The sequence below is a fragment of the Lampetra planeri genome, chromosome 21 (genome assembly GCF_965212315.1).
Source record: "Lampetra planeri chromosome 21, kcLamPlan1.2.h2, whole genome shotgun sequence".
NCBI lineage: Eukaryota > Metazoa > Chordata > Hyperoartia > Petromyzontiformes > Petromyzontidae > Lampetra > Lampetra planeri.
In genome coordinates, this window is record NC_136127.1 from 12950587 (window position 1) to 12965535 (window position 14949).

General features: G+C 58.9%; 1 protein-coding gene across 1 annotated transcript in view; it reads left to right on the forward strand.

Moving 5' to 3' along the window:
- Window positions 1–1208: 1208 nt before the first annotated feature.
- LOC144724722 (thyroid hormone receptor beta-like) overlaps window positions 1209–14949 on the forward strand; it is a 44890-nt gene continuing 31149 nt past the window's right edge. The window contains 1 exon segment of the mRNA XM_078604062.1: window positions 1209–1231. The gene's annotated coding sequence lies outside the window, so the exon portion shown is untranslated.

Sequence of the window (14949 nt, forward strand, 5' to 3'; positions counted from 1 at the left end):
CAAAAATAGGCGCTCGCTAACAACAACACTTGCCCTGACAGCCTGTACATGCTGGCCGGGCGGGGGGACGGGGGGCGGCGGTCGTTGCGTGGCTAGGTTCGTGTGCCCGCCCGCCCGCGTGTGTGTGTAACTCTGTTATTATTGTAGCGCCGCGGAGAGTTCCTTACACAGCTGGACGTTTCCGAGCTGTCGTGGACTCCTGCGGGGGGTCGGGGGCCGCCGGGGGGAGGGGGCATCGTGTGGTGTGGGAGGGGCTGTCCGCTGTGGAGGTGTCGTAACGGCGTCTCGCCGTTCCACCAGACACAACATCCCCATGCTGCTGCTGCTGCGTCACGCCGTCGACGCGAGCTGCGTGTCACGTGGAGTTCAGCGCCCTCCGTTGTCTGGGCCTGGGCACGCCTGGGCAGGCACTCCACTGCTGGATGAAGGCCTCCCCGCACCGGGTCGGTCTCTCGTCCAATGGATTTTATTATAATTTCAAGTAAAGGGCACTTCGTGCTCTTCGGACCTGCACTGCGAGATTAGGGCCTCTCCACTCCGTGTCGGTCATGGACGTTTTTTGACCGTACTTCACCAGGTTAGGTCGGTGCAGGTTGGGTCTGGTGAAGGGGGCACCCAGGACCGGTTCGGATTTTGTCCGCTACCGATGTTGGCCGTGGCCGGGAACCGAACTCCCGTCGCCGATTGGCCACGCAGCAGTGCGCTCATCTGCTCGCCGTGAGCAGCCAAGGCCGGAGACATCAAGACGTCCCACTCTGACCAGCGTGGGGAAGTACGGCCAAACGACCCCGATAGCGGACACGGCGTGGGGAGGGGCTTGATCCAGCGGTGGATTGTGGGAATTTTCTAGGCCCCTCCAGGCGCTGCCGTCTCTTGCAAAGTGATTTCATCACCCTCGGAACTCGGCGCTTTCCGTCGGTCACGTCCTACAGCGGCGCTCCTTTTCACGGCGGCGTTTTCACTCGCGGCCAAGTGCGCTCGGAGAGAGACGGCGGGGGGACGGGTGGTGGAGACACCTCGACGCAATGAAGTGCCGCTCGGCCGGTGAACTCGTAAATTGGCGGCTGATTGGTGCCGGGCCGCAACGCTGCTGGTGCCGACACCCAAACTGCGAAGTTCAACTCGAAACAGCTGAGCGCGTGACGGGTTCGTGCGGAGATTTATACGATCTTCGGCTCCTTCTCCTCGCTCGCGCCAACGCAGAGAGAGAGAGAGAAAAAAAAGTCAAGTTGTAAGGACAGGAAGTGTTTAACACGTCTTTTACAAACCCTCGCTGTGAGCCACCCCGCGCCTCGCCGCTCGCCCGCGTTTGTTTCTCTTGCGGGCGAGAGGGCGAGCGGGTGTGAGGGGGGGAGGGGGGGAGCGGGGGAGAGAGGGGGAGAGAGGGCCCCCATCCTGACATCTCGTCTGGTTTTACGTTTCGTGCCTAATTTTGTTTTGTTCTCGGTCTGGGCACTGACCAGAGGCCGCGAGGATACGAAACAATCCCAGAGCTGCTGCTGCTGCTACGATTTGTGCTGCAGCCGCACACACAAACCGGAGCCCGGGTTTTTGTATTATAATATTATTTAATTTTATTATTTAAAAAAACATGGAGTGTTTTTTGCGGTCGCGTGTCAGCTCTTGACGAATGAGTTGAATTTCCACGAAAAAACGATTACGTGACTTCGTGGGTAAAAAGAAAATCAAGAAACCAAATCGTAACCTCCAATTTTAACGCGTGACATTTTACATTTCACAAATGTAGTGATTTTTTTTATTCTTTTTTTTCTTTAGAAGTTTTTTTTCTCTCTCCGGGCGCACCACTCCCGTGTGCGCGTGGCGGCCGTGTGAGTGGCGCCGTGTTTGGATTCGCCGTAGTAGGAGGCAGCGAGCGCTCCAGTGCCGCGCTGTTTGCGCAGGTGCCTCGGGCCCTTTGTAGCGTGGGCAAGACGGCACCTTTGTACCTCGAGGAATTTTTCCACTCCTGGCCGAAACTCGCGGGATTCTCTGCCGCCGCCACCGCCCCCCTCCCCTCACCCACCTGCCCCCGCCCCTGTTTGTTTTTGAGTTGTTACGTTCGAGACCGTTATCGCCGCGGCTTGCATCGCGAACGAAGCCCCCCGATGGGCGCGTGTCGCTGAAGCACGGAGGAATTGTTTTCCTCGCGGTTGCGTCTCCGAGGAGGCTGACGTGCTGCGCTCCGAGCGCCCCCGCCCTCCCCGTCCCATTCTGTGGCCCCTTCCCCGCCTTCCCACGTGGCTCGCCGTTGAGGCTGACAGGCGTGGACCGGTTTAGCTGCTGCCATCGCCGGCCACGGGGATGCAGAGGCCTTGTGCCCCCGACAGAAATGGAATTCCCGCTGACAAATGGCGCTCTCGCCGGCACGGACTGCTGGGCGGCTCGCGGCTCGTGAATGTCAGAGAGGCGGCGCGATTCACATCGCCGCCGTTCATATGGAGGCGACACAGTCGTACAAAATCGGAATATTCATGATGAGCTCTGAAGGTTTTTTTTATATACCAGCTGTTGATTTTGCATTTAAATGTAATATTGACCTTTTCATTGCGGCTGCATTTTCATGCATCTTACGCCAATCTCGTTTGGTTTAACGTTTCCCTCCTGGGTTTTTTTAAATTGGTCTGTCTCGTCGTCTGATCGTCGGAGGGAGCGACGCAGTCTGTCGTTGGTCGCGGCTGTTTTTCCAACGGGACGTCGCTGATGCTCTTCTGTGCTGCGTCCGTTTGTCCGTCCCTCTTAATCTCGGTCCGTCCGTCCATCCGTCTCACCCTCCGTTCATCTCTCCATCAGTCTGTCAGTCTTTCCCTCTCAACCTCGGCTCATCTCGCTGTCTCTCCATCTGTCGTCTCTCTGCACGTCATTCTTTCTACCTGTCGGTCAATCTGCCCGTCCGTCCGTCATCTGTCCGTCCTGTCATCTGTCCCACTGTGGCAGCCACCGTTGCCGCAGCCGCCGGTTACAACCAGATTTGACAGAAATGTGCTTGCCCGGGCAAATGAGCCAGTTTGGTGTGGAGGGGGGCGGCCGGCGGGGGGGCAGAGGTCACCAGGTGCAGGGGTCATGGTCCCGCGCCGCCGCCCCGCCCGTCCGCCCGCAGCTTCGTAACGTTTTGGTCGGTTAGTGGATGGGGCGTGAGACGAGGAAACGGAGCGGCGGAGAGGGAGACGAAGGCCGGAGGTCAGAGCGGACAAAGATGGAGGAGAGAGAGGGAGGGAGAGAGCGAGGGGGGAGAGGGAGGCGACGGGGGTTTTGTGAGCGCCACGTCGTGGGAAGCGGTAACCCCGAGCGGCCGTCGCGGTGTCCGGTGTCGTTACGGAGCCTCCGAGGAGCTCGAAATGAAAGAAATTAATAAGTGAACGCGGCGCCACAAATGTTAGCAAAATCCAGCGTTTGCACATCGCGACTTTCAGGATTTATTCTTTTGTATATGCATATAATTTCTACACTCCAGTGTAAACAGCTCACACGTTGTATACAATATGTAATTTTTGTGTTTATAGCACGAATTGTACAGAGTACAGGCGTGTATGGGAGCGGCAGGCCGGGCGCGCTGCGGGCGAGGTAGTGAATCAAGCACAGCGCCAGCGGTGCGACTCGTAAATCCGTCTCTTCGAGCGATCGCGGACAGAGCGGCGTTTACACACACACCCGCGCACACACACCTACACGCGTGCACACACATACACGCGTGCACACACATACACGCGTGCACACATACACGTGCGCACACACATCCATGCGCGCATACACATGCGCACACAAAAAAGACAAAAATCCCCCTATAGCCGTAACAGACTGTAGCGGCAAGTGTTGTAAGCGAGCACCTATGAAGGCGGAACGGTACACGAGGGGGTGGGTGGCCGGCACCACGCCCGACCGCCTTTGTCTCTCCAGTGGCGATGTTCACACACCGCACACCAGGTACTCATTTGAGGCCGAGTCGACCTAGGGGAGGCCCAGGACCGGTTAAGATAATCGTCACCGGTCTTGTCAATGAGCGGGAATCGAACCCGGGTCGCCGGGTTCATAGCGCAGTGCGCTAACCGCTACACTACCACTTCCCACGATATAAAATGCAAGACACACACACAGACACATATAGATACACACACATAAATACACAGACAAAGATCGCCATTTAGCCTGCCTAAATTGTTTGGGCAAGTGCTGTAGGAAAGTCCCTCTGTAGGACGGGGAACTGCTTACCGGCCTGGTGAGGCCCAGGACCGATTCAGAAAATACTCACCACTGATATTAGCCGTGAGCGGGAATCGAACTCGGATCGCCGAGTTCATAGCGCGATGCGATAACGACTTCACGTTGCTCCTAATACACACGCGCACACATTGTGCCAGGCCGCCACGTGAAGTGCCGAAGGCTTGCTGCCGGCGGGAGGTCGCGAGACAGACCCAGGTGCTACGGGTTAACCGACTGAGATGACCGGCTGTATCTCCACGCTATATCTTCATTCTCAGTCTTCAAAGACGACAAAATTAAATTGTGCAATGCGCACACTGACACACATTCGCGCATCATCTGGGTTCAACGTGGGCAGGGTTTTTCTCACTGGCTCACAAAGTTATTTCATCTGCATTGAGCCAAGCGTGCTCGCTGTTCCGCGGGCCCATCGCACGCTCGCAAACAACTTTCAGCGGCGGCGGCGGTACGATGGCCGGCGCATCCTTCCCAGCGGGGACCCTCCGCACACAGCCTCGAGACTCCACAGGTGCGGGTCAACAATTCGGATTGTCGTTAGGTGATTGATAGGGTGTACGTTACACGGTCGTGCGTGAGCGCGAGTGTGTGCGGGGAACACTAGGGTAGCGGTTCGCGCGTTGCGCTACGAACCCCGGCAAACCGAGTTCGATACCCACTCGGGCCCAGTAGCAGTGGTGAATATCTGAACCGGTCCTGAACCTTCCCGAGGTCGACTCAGCCTCAAAATGAGTCCCTGGCGCGCGGTGTGTTTAGAACATCGGCAGCACCTTCTCGTGTGCCGTGCCGGCCTTCATAGCTACTGCTCGCTAACAGGACCTGCCCCAACAGTCTGTTCAGGCTATCCGGGGATCTTTGTCTCTGTGTGTGTGTGTTTTCTACCTAGGTGATTGCGTGGGGAGCTGTTGCCGGTGTGGTGGCTCGTGCCGTCAAAACCAATCACGCGGTCTTTGAGTGCGCGTGTGAGTGTGCGTGCTTGTACGTGCGCGTGTGAGTGCGCGTGCTTGTACGTGCGTGTGAGCGTGCCTGTGAGCGTGCGTGCTTGTACGTGCGCGTGTGAGTGTGCGTGCTTGTACGTGCGTGTGAGCGTGCGTGTGAGCGTGCCTGTGAGCGTGCTTATACGTGCGTGTGAGCGTACGCCTGTGAGCGTGCGTGCTTGTACGTGTGTGAGTCCGCGTGTGAGCGTGCGTGCTGCGCTGCGTACCCGGCGATCCGATTTTGATTCCCGCTCACAGCCAACACCAGTGACGATTATCAGAATCGGTCTTGGGCCCTCCCCTAGGTCGACTCGAACTCCCTCTAGGGCGTGGTGTTGGCCACCCACCTCCTCGTATGCCGTGCCGGCCTTTATAGGTGCTCACTAACTGGACTTGCCCCAACAGTCTGTTAAGGCTATATTGGGGGATGTTTGTCTTTGTGTTCGTGCCACGTGTATGTGTGTGAATGCGTACGTCCAGCACAGCAGGCCCTGCCACGTGAGCCCTGCGCTATCCCTCTCTTCCACTCTTTCGCTCACTCTCCCACACTATCCCCCGCTTTGTCTCTCCCACTCTCTCCGACGTCCCTTCCTCTCTCCCGCTCTCCCTAGCTTCCCCACTCTCTCCTTCATCCTGTCTGTCCCACTCTCTCTTCTCCCTCCCACTCTCTCCCTCTCTTCCTCGTTCTTTCTCCCTCGCTCTCCTTCTCTCTCCTCTCTCTCCCTCCCGAACTCCCAGCTCCGGTTCAGCTGCCACTCTTCAGGGTCCTCAGTGACACTCACCACAAACACCGCCAGCAGTGCAAAGAAACGCGCACAGTGAAAACAAACGAAGGGAGCGGAGCGCGGGGAGCGGAGCGCGGGGAGCGGGGAGGGAGGGGAGGGGAGCGCGTGGAGGGGAGGGAGGGGAGCGGAGAGCGGGGAGGGGAGGGAGGGGAGGGGAGCGCGGTGAGTGGGGAGGGGAGGGAGGGGAGCGCGGGGAGCGGGGAGGGGAGGGGGGAGCGGGGAGGGGAGGGGGGAGCGGTGAGGGGAGCGCGGTGAGGGGAGCGCGGTGAGGGGAGCGCGGTGAGGGGAGCGCGGTGAGCGGAGCGCGGTGAGGGGAGCGCGGTGAGCGGAGCGCGGTGAGGGGAGCGCGGTGAGGGGAGCGCGGTGAGGGGAGCGCGGTGAGCGGAGCGCGGTGAGCGGAGCGCGGTGAGCGGAGCGCGGTGAGCGGAGCGCGGTGAGGGGAGCGCGGTGAGGGGAGCGCGGTGAGGGGAGCGCGGTGAGGGGAGCGCGGTGAGCGGAGCGTGGTGAGGGGAGCGCGGTGAGGGGAGCGTGGGTAGCGGAGCGCGCGGCGCCTCCGCCATTGAAAACAAAACTCTCGACGGCAGTTGAGGAAATCGAGCCGTGCGGCGTCGTCCCCATGAGAGCTTTCTCTCCGATCTTGGAAACTTCGCAAAGTCGTGCTTGCCGAAGGCCGTTTAATCGCAGACAAACTGGCCGGTTGGGTGTAACGGTCGGCACCGTGCGGGACTTGCAGTGCGGAGGTCGCCGGTTCGATTCCGTCTCCCTGCGCGGCGGTTGGAACAATGGGGGGGCGAGTTTATTAAATTCCCCCCCGCCCACTCCCTCTGTCCACGCAGCAGCGTTGTTGATCTTGTGTTGGGTGCCGGGGTAAAGTGCGAGTGCGCTCTCCGCTTCCAACACGTGCGGTTGGCGTGGTGGAATCGTAGACCTACGTGTAGTCATACAACCAGCAACGTGCTGTGGGGAGGCCTTCGTCCAGCGGTGGATCGACAAAGTGCCGTCCAGTAAATCTGTTTATCCACGAGAGTCTCGCCGAGGCTCGCGGTCCGGAGGGGCCCTGCTACGTTTGAGACATTCGGCCAATTCCATCGCCGAGCATCGTGCGTCTCCGGACAGCCCGGTGACCCCCCGCGACCCCCCGCGGGTCCGCACCTCGCTGGCCGTTGGCTTCCAAAGCTTCGCGGATCCTTCCGCGACCCGCCAACCGTTGCCACCGCGAAACCGTTGGCTCGCACGCGCGGTCCCTTGCCAGGGATCGTGCGTGGAAATCCCGTGGAAGGAAGGAGGGCGTGGGTGGTCGTCCTGCTCGTCCGTCACCGCGTAGGGGGGGCGGGGGGGGGGGCTCATCGCGACGCAAGAAATAAAGTGGGGGGCGGGAGGCGGGGGGCGGCCGTGGCTTGCGAGTCCCGGGGGGGAGAGGGGTGCGGGTGACTGTGGAGGCGCGGGGGTTGGGACGCGAGCTCGCGACGTTGGCGGGGGGCGGCGGTGCTGGTCGAGGCGTGTGCGGGGTGTTATTGTGGTGTAATTGTCGGAGTTTTAATCGCGTGAGTAAGCGACCCGTTCTATCCTAACTGCTACAAATTTACATTCGCGGTTGACCCCACGACCTCCCTGTGATGAGTTTGTGTGCCTGCGAGAAAACACCTTCGCATTCCGATTTCCCCGCCGCCGTTGCCGCTAATGAAAGATGGTTTTGTGTTTAGAATGTGGAGGCCGAGCGGCTTTCCCAGCCGCGCCGCGTTATTTGCGTCGGGGTTTACGAGCCGCTGTTGGGGTTTGTTACCGCGAGCGCTCCGAAGGTTGTATTCATCTGTTTCTATCAGCACGCTGCTGGGCGGCTCTGCGCCCCTCCAGAGAGCCGTGGTGCCGCTCCCTCGCTCCCTCGCTCCCTCGCTCCCTCGCCGCGCCTTCGGAGTTTCGTCAAAACCCAAAAACGTGCCACTCATAATGGCCGCATTTTGCGAAAGTGGCTGATGTGAAACGAGACCTAATGAGGCCCGGGCCTTGACTTTTAATGGGTTTATTAGCTATGACACGCGTTGATTTTCAAGCGGTTCCTTGTACAAAGCCACCCTGTGTGACCGACGGCTGTGCACACACGCACATGCACACGCACACACATGCACATACACGCAATTGCACACACACGTACGCACACATGAGCGTGCAACTGATTGGATGAGCGAGCGAGAAAATAAAGCGGAGAGGGAGCGAGGAAAGGAGCGGACGAGCGCGCAAGCAGCCGAGTAGGTGAGCGTGCAAGGCTACAGGAGGGTGAGCAAGGAGATTTAGGGGAGCGTGAGCGAAGAAATGAATGGTTGGGCTCGCAAATGAATGGGCAAGTAAATGAAAGGGTGAGCAAATAAACGGACGAGCGAGCGGGCAAATGAACGGGAGAGCAAATGCCGTTGTCGCTGCGTCGCCGCGGGCCCTGCAGCCGACGCGCCCCCCGTGGCCGCTGTCTTGGTTACAGGCCACGTCTTTTCCTGCGATTCGATGCGAAACACCGTTTTGTGGAAAAATGGGTCATATTTTTTTGCAAAACAATCAAATAAAAAAACGGCGCATTTCTAAGTGGCGGCTTCCTCTCGTGTGACAATGGGTCGTCCCCGCGCGGGGTTTGTGAAGCGACATTTCTGGCGCTGCGTCGGCAGCTGTGTGGAAGCGCAAAGCAAAAGCCAAACACAAATCTGGCATCGTCATCGAATACCGAGTGCCACCGCTTCACAAACGGAGAATTAATTTAATAAACTCCCACTCCTTCCATACCGGAAAGAAAAGACTTGTTCTCTTGAGATGCTATCATGTGCAGTGAATTCAGTACATGGTCCCAGCCATAGGAATGTGGAATTCTCACCACTGGCTCGATAAACTGCCCAGTGATAGTGTTGAATGAGGGTTTGGTTCACAATCTGACCTCATTGTGGGGTCATGACCTGATGTCTCGCTCGGGGACGTGAGCGGACCTCTCCCGGGGCGACGTGCTTGATGCGGCCCTCCGGCCCGCTGACCTGGTGGGCCACCAGGTCTGAGAGGACTGACGGAGCGGTGCTACGGGTCGGCCTGACTCAAACACTGGGACCGTGTCTCCACCACAGCCACCACAGTAGCGATCATCGTCACCCTATCATCACTCCAGCTATCACCATCACCACAATTGCTATCATCATCAAGTACACCTGCAATACCGCAACCACCATGATCATCATCAACAGGACCAGCATTATAAATGCCATCATCATTGCCATTATCGCTTCCATCACCACCATCAGCTCCACTGGAACCACTCGCACTACCGCCACCACAACCATCGGCATCACCACCAGTCACCACCTGCACCACCACTACCACAACCACCACCACCGTCACGAGCGCCACAACTACCACAGCCACCACCAGCAGCAGCAGCAGCAGCAACAACAGCCTGTGCAGATTGACTGGGCGCTGGCATGTTCCAGTCCCCTCCCTCACCTCACGGATAGTTATAAAAGGAAAAATTATGCGATCTAACCCAAAACCTTTATTATGAATAATACTGGTCACGAAAGCCTACATGTTAAACTGAAACCCCTGCTGTTAAATCCTGGCTTTAATGTCTCCACGTGTATAAGTGTTTCCAGAATCCCTGGAGGACATTCCGAGAAATGCGGTGTAGGAGTTATCAGCGTAATTATATATTTATATATTTGGATTATATATAAATATAAGGCACGGGCGCTTGCCCCTTCATGTCCATCGTGCTTGTGTTGCCGTGCGTCTGGGCGCCGGAGAGAACCCGGTGACCCGAGTTAAATTTTTGCTCACGGCCACCAACACCAGCGACGGTTATCTGAACCGGCTTGGGCCTCCCCTAGGTCGACTTAGCCTCAAATGAGTACCAGGGAGACAAAAGCGGCCGGGCGAGGCGCTGGCCACCCACCCCTTCGTGTGCCGTGCCGGCCTTCATAGGTGCTCGCTAAACAACACTTGTCCCAACACTGCTAAGGTTATACAGGGGATCTTTGTATTATATTGTAATGGTAAGCCTTATTGTAATAGTCAGTCAAGGCCTCTGATACCATCAATAGGCCAGGGCTGAGGGATATTGGTTTTATTTTCAGAGTCCCTGGCCCTCTGCTCACCATCGTTAAATACCTTCATGATGGTGGGCCGGCGTGGGTAAAACTGTGTGGCTGAGAGTCAGAGCCATTCCCTGTTCACCTTGAGGTGTGACAAGGATGTCATCTGGCTCCTACATTGTTTAACATACTTTTTGACCACGTAGTTTGAGAATCTTTCTATGGATGTACCGAACGAATTTCCATCTGGTACAGATACAGTGGGAAGCTGATCAGTGCCTTGGTCAAGGGATGCCTACCTATTGGTCAACCATGTTACGTATGCTGATGATTTGGTAATTCCTGCTGAGAAGGAGTTAGAGACTCTGCTGCTGAGTCTGGAACGTGCCACGAAGAGGTTGGGCCCTGCCATCATCCCCACAAAAACAAAACACCTGCATGGGTATTGTGTGTCATCAAACATGAGTGATGGGGCAGAGGTGATAGAAGTTCCCATACCTCGGCAGTTTGCTTATGACTAGTTCCGGTTTGGCAGAAGAGGTCTCACTCCACATCAGTTGAGCTGCCTTTTCTTTTCATCGGCTGGATACCGCTGTGTGGAAGCTACCTGGCCTGTCACCCCATAATAAGTTCTACGTCTTCTCGACCAGTCGTACCTTACCTTTTCTCTGCTTGACCCCTCTGAAGGAACGTCTGCACCAGTTTGAAACATTCATCTTAGCTGCCTACAATCCATCCTGGGTTTAACCAGGCTGGATTGTGTGAGGTGTTCACAGATCCTTGAAAGATCTGGAGTCGATCCCATCAGTGAACTCCTGTAGGCGAGGCTATATTGGCCGAGCTGTGTAGCCCGCATGCCCAGACACCGCATGCCCAAGCAGCTTCTGTTTGGCCAGATTGAGGTGGTTAAATGGGTATGGCATGGGCTAGAGAAGAGATGGCACTGATGTGATACAGGAGAATGTGGAGCGGAGTGGATTTGCCGATGGCCGGTTCCAGCGGTGTCGAGATCGGCCTCGATGCAGGAGGCTCGTGAAGCACGCCACTGGGCAGATGGAGGCAGTCGTTTTCCAACAACAGCGGAGGGCAGAGGAGCGACTCGCACAACAATGTGTGGAGCGCGGGGCGGTTATAACGCATCGAGGTGGCACAGTCGTAAGCACAGGTGCTGCATCTGCCAGTCATCTCACAGCCATGACACCCAGGTCTGTCCCGTGACCTGCCAGCGGGCCTTCGACACTTTATTTTGCCTTAGAGTGCACCTAGCCTGGCACATATGCTGTAATGACGTCACCGACACTTAGCGGCGAATGGTGGGGAGCGATGGTGTAGCGGTTAGCGCTACGAATCCGGCGACACGGGTTCGATTCTTGCTCACGACCAACTCCAGTGACGATTACTTGAACCGGTCCTGGGCCTCCCCGAGGTCGGCTCAGCCTCAAATGAGTACCTGGTACGGTGTGTAAACATCGCCACTGGGGAGACAAAGGCGGCCGGACGTGGTGTTGGCCACCCACCCCCTCTTGTGCCCTGCTGGCCTTCGTAGGTGCTCGCTAACAGCACTTGCCCCAACAGTCTGTTACGGCTAGACTGGGGATCTTTGGTGTGTGGTAATTGGTGGATGTGTGTGTGTGTGGTAGTGATGTGTAGTAATTGGCGGGGGTGTGTGTGTGTGTGTGTCGCGCTGTGCGCGTCGCTCGTTTGGGCGGACCCCGTGCGATTGCGCTGCGCGATCAATATCCGCTCTCGCCGCAGATCAAGTGGCAAGGGTCGTGGATTGTTATTGATCTGTCTGTGCGCTTGCACAATCGTCTGAGAGTTTTGCGACACAAACACTTAAGATCTGCCGATTGCTCGGAAGCAGTTTTTAAACTTGGCACACACAAAGCAAACATTAACGAGGCTTCTCCCTACCCCCTTCGGGGGGTGTCGGTGATCTTGTTGTTTGTGTCTGCCCCGTCGCGGTGTACGCACCCCGGCGTCGCGGCGTGAACGGCGTTGTTAGCGGCACTCCGGGGGCGTGGCACGCCCTGCCGCCTGCTGCGTCTCGCACCGCGACCCGTTCAGACACCCGAGTCGATGCGACGCTTTAATCTCCCGCGATCGGCCCCGGGGAGGTTTTAGCGTGACGTGACGGTGACGTGACGTGACGGTGACGGTGACGATGCCAATCTTGAGTTCGCACTCGCGGTGAATTTCTACAGGCGTTGGCGCGTGGCGTCCGCCGAGCGGGGGGGCGTCTCGACCGAGGCGACGTCCGGCAACGAAAGCGACGATCGTTTAATTCTCGTTTTGTTTGTCGAGAGGACGTGTTCCGCTGCGGAGCTCTCGCGATGTAAAGGTCAGGGGCCAGTTGCATTCAATTGCTCAAGTGAAATTAAGTCCCCTTAGCTCGCAATGCGGAGCAGTGCGAACGAAGGGGACTATCGCTCGAGATGTTAAAAGCGGCGGGGGGCAGCGTGCGAGCACAGTGGCGACGACGACGCCCCGAGTTGGGCGCCGGCGGCGGGAGCGACGGCCATCGCCCGTGCCACCGATCGGGTGCCGGCCACCGCCTCCTACGGAGGCCTCGGGAGTGGGGTGATCTCGTGTCGTTGCGCGTCCTGTCTGCCGGCGAGGTCACGGCGGGGTCGAGTGAGCAGCGCGGGCTTGCTTGTTGTGTACACCAGAGCGGCGCAGGTGTGGGTACGGTGTGGCCAGCAGCACGACAGCTGCGTGCTGGGACGTGCGCGCCGGCAGGGCAGCTGTTGCCACTGTTTATGGACAACACGGCCTTCGGGAGGCCCGGTTTGCTCACCCGGATTTGGCAAGAGCAGTGCGGCGTGGCTGCTCGTGGAGCGGGATCGGGTGGAGCGTGAGTGGTGGCGGTAGCGGTTTGGGGATGCGCAAGCGTGCGGCGGCTGCACCGGGTTGAGATAATGCCTTGCCCTTGGGGCCCGCCCACTCGCTCGTTCACGTGCTGCCACGCGCTTGGATGCGGCCTCCTGTTCCTGAAGCCGGTGACTGTGTTGACAGGCGGAGCATAAAGACAACGCCTCTGCTATTAGCGGCAAATCACGCGCGTCGCTTGCGGCCGATTATACGTTTGAAATTCTGCGGGGTCGGGGGCCATTGACGGGAGCGTCCGTCGCTGTAACGTCACTCTGGTGCCGCGGCTTTAAACGCCGCGTTCTGCCCTCCTCCCCGTTCCCTTTCCTCCGCGTTCCCGTCTCCTGTCCCCTCCGCCCCCACGCCACTCCGTCCGTGGCCCCCGTTTCCCCTCGACTCTGCTCTGTAGATGCGGAGGCCTGGGCCTCGCGGTGCTGGTGCGATCCGAGAGGAGGGGGTTTTAAGTTTTTCCGCTCGCGCGTTGGGGGTCGCGGGAGATGCACGCCAACCCTCGCCGCAATCGACGTGTCGGCCCTAGGCTTTGCCCGTGCCAGCTGCACGCCAGCTCACGTTCACGCGTGCGCACGACACGTTCACGCGCGCGCACGCACGCCACGTTCACACGTGCGTGCACACGCCACGTGTATGCGCACGCATGCGCGTGCACGCCATGTGTATGCGTGCGTGCGCACGCCACGTTCACGCGCCGAGCAGCCTTAGGACCTAACCGCCTCTCTCTGCTTCCTCCCGGCCCCCGCACTGTCCGCACTGTCCGCACTGTCCGCACTGTCCAACGTCGTGCGGTCGGACAGCCCCGGTGGCCGACACGACATGCGGAGGCCTTGGTGCGCCACTGATTATGGCCGTATCTCGCGGAAGGCGCCCAATCTTGTCAAATCTCGGAAGCTAAGCAGGGTTGAAGCTGGACAATGCTCGGATAGGCGACCGCCGTGCACAAATAGGTTGTCGGAGGCGCCCGTGCGGCCGGGCTCTCTGGTGGGCTGGCCCTTGCCGTGAGAATGCGGAGTTTCCACGACCGTCTCGGGGTATTCGGTGGAGACGATCGGCCGCTGCGTTTGCGCCGGAGTAAATGCGCGGCGCTCGACGTCCGAGAAGGGCTCGGGCCGGAGTCGGAGCGCAGGCGCCGAGCGGCTCGTTCCGTCGCGGCATCGCGGGCGGCCGCGGCGGCTCGTGGGGGGAGGCCTCCGTCCGGAGGTCGATTGATCGCGGCCGACGACGACGACGACGGTGATGAAGTCCCGAGCGTTATCGCGGCAGATGTTGGAATGTGCGGTGCCCGCGCGGGCGCGAGCAGTCTCCGCGATTGGCGGAGACGGATCGATGCGTGGCAGCGCCGAGCCACCCGCGTGCCGGCGGCGGAGCGCCGTAAATTGGGACGGGGCGCAACTCGTACAGAACAAGCGGTGAGAGTGATGGCCGAACAAGCGGAGCGGCCACCGAGCCCCATAAATTTTAGTCGGCGGCGCTTCCCATGGCGCGCGGGCCCCGTTCCCCCCGCCGACAGAAATTAGAACCGCGTGTGACGGCGCGCGGGCTCCGATCCACGTGGCGCACGTGCGTGAGCGCGTGAGTGAGTGAGTGAGTGCGTGCGTGAGTGCGCGCACTGGCAGGATGCTGTTTTGAAGCCCCCTATCCTCCTCTGGCGTTATGCTCTCCCTTCTCTTCTTCAGTAATTTTTGTCCTTTTTATTATTACTATTATTATTTTCACCGCCGCAATTCCGCCCAGCGCTTGCGTCGACACGAGACTAACCCGTTGTGGCAGCTGCTGGCCGTCGGGAAGTGGGATGAAAGACGCCCCATCAGTCCAGCCGCGTCTCTCTCCCCACCCCCCTCCTCCTCGCAGCAGCAGCAGCCGCCCCCTCCACCCTCTCGCTGTGATGATTCCCAGGCGAGGAGACGGACCGGGTGACGGTGGGGATTGCGAGCCGTGTGTGATGTGGCCGCGTGTCCCGTGGCTTCTCTCCCTTGCGTGCGTCCCAGGCGTCGCTCAGATGGCTGCCCCCCCCCCCCCACGCTCCCCCCC